The sequence below is a fragment of the Suncus etruscus genome, chromosome 10 (genome assembly GCF_024139225.1).
Source record: "Suncus etruscus isolate mSunEtr1 chromosome 10, mSunEtr1.pri.cur, whole genome shotgun sequence".
NCBI lineage: Eukaryota > Metazoa > Chordata > Mammalia > Eulipotyphla > Soricidae > Suncus > Suncus etruscus.
In genome coordinates this window covers 19,494,317-19,503,046 of record NC_064857.1, presented here as the reverse complement: position 1 = coordinate 19,503,046, position 8,730 = coordinate 19,494,317, and the positions used below count along the sequence as shown (strand labels likewise).

The 8,730-nt window shown below is 32.1% G+C and overlaps 1 non-coding gene across 1 annotated transcript; it reads right to left on the bottom strand.

Moving 5' to 3' along the window:
* Window positions 1-2,395: 2,395 nt before the first annotated feature.
* Window positions 2,396-2,503, bottom strand: LOC126021725 (U6 spliceosomal RNA). Its single transcript, XR_007500209.1, has one exon. It is a non-coding gene; the product is annotated as a U6 spliceosomal RNA (small nuclear RNA).
* Between the last annotated feature and the right edge of the window lie 6,227 nt (window positions 2,504-8,730).

Genomic DNA, 8,730 nt, shown 5'->3' with positions numbered 1-8,730 from the left:
TCTTTTAAATTCCTTGCATTGCTAACTTTTTGTGAGTACAAATAGGTGTTTTCAGGATCTATTCCTGGTTCAGCTCATCCATAAACTCTTGGGGTAGCATATGTAATACCAGAAATGAAACTACATTGACAACAAGCAAGATAAGCATATTAAACCATGTACTATCTTTTTTTTAATATTTGATGTTTGATCCACTATGATTGAAATTATTTGTTTTCTGATTTCCTGTTTTATTTAACTCAACTAATTCCCTTTAGCTCCATCCAAGTTTTAGTAAAATATTTCATCATTTTTATAGCTAAGTAGCATGTTTTATATGTACATATAGAAATATAATTATGTATTATATGGCATATAGTATATGATATATACATATACATGGCATGTACAATATGATATGAAAGAGATATTATATGTCTCTTTCAGTTAATGTTTATGTGGTTTTGAGATAGAGGCAAAAAGAGAAATTAATGAATCATATGAGTTGTCTTTTTTAATTTTTTGAGACATTTCCATGCTATTTTTTCATAGGAGCGGAGCAAAAATGGTATTAGTACCAACAATAAAGGGAGGTTCCTCTTTCACCACATTTCCAGGCTTAAGTCTCTTAATTTTTGTTTTGTGTCACACCTGGCAGTGCTCTGGAATTAAGCATGACTCTAAGGGCCAGAGCAATGGTGCAGCAGCCGGGCATTTGCCTTGCATGCGCTAGTGAAGGACGGACGGCAGTTCAATACCCTGGCGTCCCATGTGGCCCCAGAATGCATAGCCAAGAGTAACCCCCGAGCACCATTCGGTGTGGCCCCAAAACAAAACAAAACAAAACAAAACAAAAACATGACTCTATTATCAGGGATAATTCTTGGAAGTGCTTGGGAACCCTTTGAGGTACAGTACTGTTTCTCTAGCTCAATGTCTGGTCTCTTCAATATAGATCACTGTCAGTGATATGATGAAATATCTCAGAGTTGTTAGAGGTAATTTCCTGATCATAAATGATGATAAATTATTTTCAGATTCTTATTATCTCTTTGTATGGTGGTGTACAGAGACTTTCTCTCTTTAGTAGTATTTCATTTTAGTCATTGTTTCTTCAACAGTGAAACAATATTTAGCCCATTATATTTTATGGAGTCAAATAATTGAGAACACATTAAAGTCCATATTGTGAAGAGTTCATTTTGGGAGGGATGTGGCATGGTTTTTATGGGCCATACCCAGCAATGCTGAAGGGTCACTACTGGATCTGCAATTATTAATTAAGCCTAGTGGTGGTTGGGGGATTATATGGGATGTTTGGGATCAAAAGTGAATTGACTGCATGCAAGCCCTTACTTCTGTACTTTGCTCCATCCCCTCTTTCAGAGTTCTTTATATACATTCCTTGATGTATTTTATAGATTTTGATTTAATAGCAAGGTTTTAAATCCATTTTTTATTATTTGTTTTATGGGACTAAAAATATCCAAAATAATTTTTATGCAAATGTGTATCCTTTTTTTTTTCAGGTCAATATTGTTGAAGAGGTTTTTTTTTTTTTCCTTCACCTTATGCTCTTGATCATTTGTCATAAATTAACTATATATCTGAACATTTATTTCAGAATTCAATTCTATTTCATTGGCTTAAAATTCTGTTTTTATTCCAGCATCATAATGTTTTGATTAAAAGGACTTTATACTATAGTTTAAATGTAAGGGATGTGATATTTCTCATCTTCTTTTATAAAGAATCTCTATGTCATTTTTGAGGTGAGGAGGTTCTAGCTCCATACAATCCACACATTAACATTTCTCTTCTAAATCAGTGGTCCTCAAACTTTTAAAATAGGGGGCCAGTTCACTGTCTTTCAGACTGTTGGAGGGCAAGATTATAGCAAAAACAAAAATTATGAACAAATTTCTATGCACACTGCATATATCTTATTTAGGAGTGAAGAAACAAAATGGGAATAAATACAATATGTGGTCCACGGGCCGTAGTTTGAAGACCCCTGTTCTAAATCCTGAACAAATTTCACTTGAATGTTTGTTAGGATTGCATTGAATCTATACAATGCCTTGGGTAAAATGGGCATTGTGACTGTGCTAATTCTTTCAATACATAAATATGCAATATTTTCAAACTAATTGTTTTATTTTATTTTGTATGACAGTCACTAATAGTTTCTCATGTTTATGATATTCAACTTTGAAATTTTGATTTTGGAAACACTTTTATGTGAGAATGTTATTTTTAATTGTTGTTTGAGTAAAAAATGCAACATCTTATTCTGTGTTGATTTTGTAACCTGCTATTTGACTATATTAATGTATTGTATCTGAAGATATTGGTAGAATCTTTAGTCTATGTACTTCAACATATATGCAATGATGATAATTTAACATTTCTTTTTTTTTATATGGAGCACTTCTCAAATTTGCATGTCAATCTTGTGTTGGGGCCATGCTAATCTTCTCTTTATAATTCCAATTTTAGTATGTGTTACTGAAGCGAGCACAACATTTTCTTTTCCAACTTGAATACTGATATAATTTTGTTTTCTGTTACTAGGAATTAAATCACAATGTGAATAATGGGTTGAAATTGGATATTTTGGCCTTGTTTCAGAACCTAAAGGCTTTCATTTTATTTAACTATTGAATTTTGATAATATCTTTTTTAAAACATAAATTTAAGGTATGTTTTTATTTCCTTATTCTGTTAAGAGTTTTTGCATTGAAGAGTATTAAAGCTTGCCAAAAGTTTTCTCTGCATTTACTTATTTGATCATTTGATTTTGATCTTTCCTTTTAAGATGTAATGTATCATATTGATTGATTTGCCTATGTTTAATTTTATTTATTTATGTATGTATTTATTTATTTATTTATTTTTGGATTTTGGGCTACACCCTGTGATGCTCAGGTATTCCTCCTGGCTATGTGCTCAGAAATAGCTCCTGGCTTGGGAGAACTATAAGATTTTTCCAGGGGATTGAACAGCAGTCTATCCTGGGTTAGTGCATGCATAGCAAATGCCTTACTGCTTGCACCACCACTCCAGCCCCATGATTTGCCTATATTTTAGATTGGCCTATCTGGGAGTCATCTTATAGTAAGTGATGCTCAGGGCTTACTCCTGATTCTGTGTTCAGGGGCCACTTCTAGCAGATCTCCTGTGGTATATATGGTTCTAGGGATTGACCAAGTTCAGTGGATAAGGCAAACTATCCCACCTTTTTCTGTCCTTTTTCCATAATTTTATCCAATATTTTTATTTTAGTATGTTTCAAAAGAAGGTACAAAGTTGAAAAAGTGAAGAAAGACTAAAAGGATAAAAAAGACAGATAAAAGGATTAAAACAAAATAACTCTAGTAACAATTGACTTAAAATAAGAGTTAATACAAACTGCATTCCAATCTAATTTTAGTTTTAAATGATGGCAATATAACAAAGTTTTAAAAATAATCATTTATTTCATTAGTCATTATGTTTTTATAAGTTGCGCTTGCTAATTTTATATATTTAAACAATATATTGTACCAGAATATTAGGGAAATCTGCCTATGAGGAAACAAAACACTAATTAGATATGTATAAGTAGAAAATTTTTGTCTCACCATTTCTTATCTGCTAAAGAAATTGTCCTATCACAAAATGTGTAAAATGTCAGAGTGACAATAACATCAAATAATTAATTCGACTAGGTTTAGAATGAAATCACATTTATAAAAAAAATTAAAGCTTATTATAGGTAATATATTATAGCTTATTATATAAGATAATATATTTAAAACATTGTTCAGATGGTGGTCTGGGTGTACATAGTTATTTAAGATCCATAGTTTTCAAAATGTCCAAATGTTCATTTTACATCCTGTTCTACTTTGATTATTTGAAGAAACAATTTAGTATATGAGAAGCATAGTGAACCTTTGTGAAGATGTTGAGAGAATGACTTTTCATTTCAAAAAAATTGAAGAAATTCTGTAATGCCTGGCTAATTTCTAATATAAATTCTAAATAGAAGACTTGAGTGGGTCAGAAGGCAGAAGATAAAATATATTTCAATTTACTTCTATTTTATTTATATTTTATAAGCTAAATTTTATGACAAATAAATTGACATTATAAAATATTTTAAGGATGCCACTAAAGAGATAAAGTGAGGTGTTTAAAAAATATTTGAAATCAGGGCCAGAGAGGTGGTGCTAGAGGTAAGGTGTCTGCCTTGCAAGTGCTTGCCAATGAGAGCCAATGAAGGACCATGGTTCGATCCCCTGTGTCCCATATGATCCCCCCAAGCCAGGGGCAATTTCTGAGCACTTAGCCAGGAGTAATCCCTGAGCATCAAATGGGTGTGGCCCCCAAAAAACAAACAAAAATATTTGAAATCATATAGTGTCAGTGAAGCTGGTGATGTCGAATTCTAGACGAGAAGAATTTACAGATTCAAAACTTATCCATGAGCCATTTGGGGGGAAATAACTCCAATGGCCTTTTATTTTAGGTGGGATGGGATATTTATATTATGTTTCAGCCAATCAAGTTAGGCAGAAACAGGGGAAAAAATAGTAGGATAAATTACTCTGTGTAGGGGAAAAACAGAATGCAAGCTTTATTTAAGGAAAAAAAAACAGGGAGCTGGTGAGGTGGTGCTAGAGGTAAGGTGTCTTCCTTGCAAGTGCTAGCCAAGGAAAGATCTCAACCGCAGTTCAATCCCCCGATGTCCCATATGGTCCCGCCAAGCCAGAGGCAATTTCTGAGCGCTTAGCCAGGAGTAACCCCTGAGCATCAAACGGGTGTGGCCCAAAAAACAAAAACAAAAACAGGAAAAAAACCAGCATGTGTGCTCTGTTAGGGAGAAAAATAGGATATATACCTTGTTAGGCTTTGTATGTTTGGCTCCAATATGGTAGATACTATAATTACTAATATTAAGTTACTTGTCTTTTCTTAACACCTGGAAAGAATAAGATCTCTTAATCTAACACTTTGTTTATAGCCAACTGGATATCAGAAAAGCATCAATGCTGTCACTTCCAGGCTGCTACCAAATATTGGATGTAGACTCTCCATGAACCAAATCCTTCAGAGTATACCACAAAGCACTGTGTTGAGAATTGGGCGCCATAGATTTAAGGAGCTCCAAATCCTGAGCTTCCACATGGAGAACAGCTGGGTTGGAGAGATGCCCAGACTGTAGGGTATGTAAAACAAATAAACTTTGTTGTAATAAGTCAATAAACTGCTGTAATCTCAATTTTTAACTGCATGTAAGTTAGTCCTTTCTGACTGACTCTCAGTAAGCTAAGTTTGGGACATAGATAAAAGAGGAAATCACTAGAATCTGTCAGAGTTTGGTAGCTAAGTATAATGTGATAACTACTGGGAGAAAGAAAACAGCTTGAAAATGTACAAAGTCTTCAACTTCTCAAGAGTAAGAACAAACATACATGAAATAAAACAAGCATTATATATGTTGAAAGATTTTAAAAGCAGTCACAAAATGACATTTAACAAGAGCATTGATAAATAAATTTCATCATTAATTGAACATATCAATTAATGTAAGCAAATTTTTTGGTGCTATCACTCTGGCCCCCTAAATCAACATTTTAAGCTAAAAATTATGTAAGAATCAAGAGAATTTATAATGCACTATATATACAAACAAGCATTTGTGGGGTCAGAGCGGTGGTTCAGTGGTAGGGCATTTGCTTTGCACATGTCTAACCTAGGATGGACATTGGTTCAATTCCCAGGCCTCCCCAAGCCAGGAGCGATTTCTGAGTGCATAGCCAGGAGTAACCCCTGAGCAGAATCATCTGTGGCCCCAAAATAAAAAATAAATAAATAAATAAATAAAAATAACCTACCAAAAAAACCCCAAGTATTTGTTAAAATTTTACCCAGCGAACTTAATGGTATAAAGATAGGCCAATAGTCACTCAAAAATATGCAAATAAAAATCAGAAAGTGGAATTAACCCATTTATTATCAAAAATGTATAATTTGAAAAAAATTAAAGTTTAATAGACAAGCAATACAATTTGCTTCAAAAATAAGAGACTTCATTCATTAAATATTATCATTATAGAATCAAATTATTATATATATGATATGTATAAAAGTACATTTATAGTAGCAGACTCAGTTTTTTTTAATTTTAGGTTAAGTTAAATGATTAAAAAGCACTTTTGTAAAACATTTGTATAAATAAAATAATCTCAGAAGGTTGCAATGATCTGTGTTTTTTACATTTTATTACAGTCTTCTTCAACTTTGCTGTGTGTGTTTGTGACTAGTAGATGTTTCTCTGAACCAAAAATAATTGTTCTCTCTTCAAGTTTCAAACTGAGAACATATATGAATGATATTTTCATACTTTATTGGCTAGGTAGTAGTGATTTGTTTTAAATTCAATAAAATATATACATACATCAGTAATTCTTTTTAAGTTGAACATATTAATGATCAAATTCAGAATAGAATAAATTAAAACTAGTATCTATAGAAATTGACAGCCTTCATTTATTGCTTCTTTGATCTTTCTTCTTAACTTTTGTATTGGATGATTTAATAACAACTTACTTAATTTTATACTTTTACCTAAGATTTAAAAGACTTTTATGAGAAACTGTATAATTTTCTTTCTTCCATAGGACAACAGAGAGTATCTGAATTATCTTATTATTTATTAAAAATTATTTATTATATCATCTAATTATCATATTATTGCAAGTAATTACTATTCTGATTGGAATAAAATACCATCAGGATGGTACTAATAGGTTATAACATAATAAAAATGTATAATGCATCATTTTTCTACCTGTATTGAAAAAAGGAATGTGACTAGAATGATTATTGTAAACGGCAACTGAATATGAGGTGGTTCTCTTTGACCTTTGCCTGTACTAGCATTAAGAGGCCTAGATATGATGGAGTCAAGGTGTTAAGAAAGCATAATTAAGGATAGATTGCCTAGGGAGAGGAGAAGGAACTGTGAGATTATGGCAGTGAAGTAGCAAGTCCAGACTTAAAGAAAATCGTCTACCTGAAGTCTGGAACAGACAAAGCAGCTTGAGGTCATCTCTCACCATAGTGGGTAGTGGCTGCAGGGGATGTTTGAACCCTAGATTCCTAGAGAGAGTACAATACCAGAGTGACTACATCACAGAGCTTCAGACCCTGGGAGCCAGTAAGTAGATGTTCATAAAGCAAGGATCAAGAGGTTTGGTTCTCCCTGGGCACTTAGCTCTGATGGTGAACAGGCATTCATTAGAGAGATAAGGCTCAAGTTTGAGAGATGGGTCTTAAGTATTAGCAAGAGCCTATCTGAGGCCTCCTAAAGCATAACAGTAGGGTGTCCACCACAGTGGAGAGGACTCAGAGAAGCACAGCTGCAATGATCATTGAATGCTAGGACCAAGGAAAAAGTTTACTATAATGTGACTCTAAGAAAAACAAAATATATTGAATGCTATAATGCTCAACACTCCTTTGTCCTGGTCCTAAATATACACAATTATCTTTGGTCTTTTGATTGATCTCAGTAATATTTGCTTTCTAATTTCTCAAAATAATTACCATATAAAATATAATGCTTATCTCTTAAAAGAAAACTTAAGGGTTAGCAAAGGACTTTTAAGATAATGTAGTCTATCACAGACCTGTGAAAACCATATAGAAATGAGAAATGTAACACTCAGGGAGATTATTTAAACTGCCCGAAGTCATGAGTGGTAATAAAAAAAGTTACCTCTGCTGACTCTTAGCACAAACTTAGTTTCATTAGGTAATATTGAATTTCCTGCTAATAGAGAAAGAATTAACTTACAAAACTAGTTCTATGTTTTCAAAACAGCCACACTATTTTGGTTTGCTAATTTAATATTTTAGTGACAATTCCTTAAAGAATTAAAGGAAACACTGTTTTATAAATAACTCATGGGGTATTTATGTGAATATGCAAATAGTGATTATGCCACTTTATATGCAGTGAGTGTATAATTGACCCTTACACAACATAGGGAGCCCACTTATTTTTCATTACTTTGTAGCACAATAAATTGCTTTGCATCATTTTTCTAATATTTTATATTTATAGATTATGACATAAGTATATAATATACAATGTTAATCAACAATGATATCTGTAAGGTATCTGCTAACAGCAAGGTATTAGCAGTTAACTCGAATGTAAAGAATTATTGAAAATATTGGATATTGTAGGTAATGTCTCTTTTAACTATTATGTTTCTCATGAGTGAATAAAGTAAGTATAGAAAACAAATACAAATCTATGAGTAGATAAAAATTAGCAAGTATAAATGCATGAATATGCATATATATGTGTGATACATGTATGTATTTCTTAAAAAAAGGTGTTTTATTGATATATGGTTTACTCATTTCTTTCAAACTCATTCAAACAATTTAGCTCAGCAAACACAATTCCATCTAGATAGAAGATACTATAAAAAACATACTATATTGGTAATGAAATTAAAACAGTGAAGATTCTTTCTTTATATAAATCTATCATGTCCAAGAGTGCCAGAAATTCTTTAAAATCAACATTGATAAAAATATACTCTATAACATGGTTCATCAATTTTATATAATCATAATTTCTTTACTCTCTTGATAATTCTTACCTCTAATCACATACAGAAGATATCATATTTTAACATTCACAGGAAAGTATTTCACTATTTATTTTCTATATATGATTCTTATCTT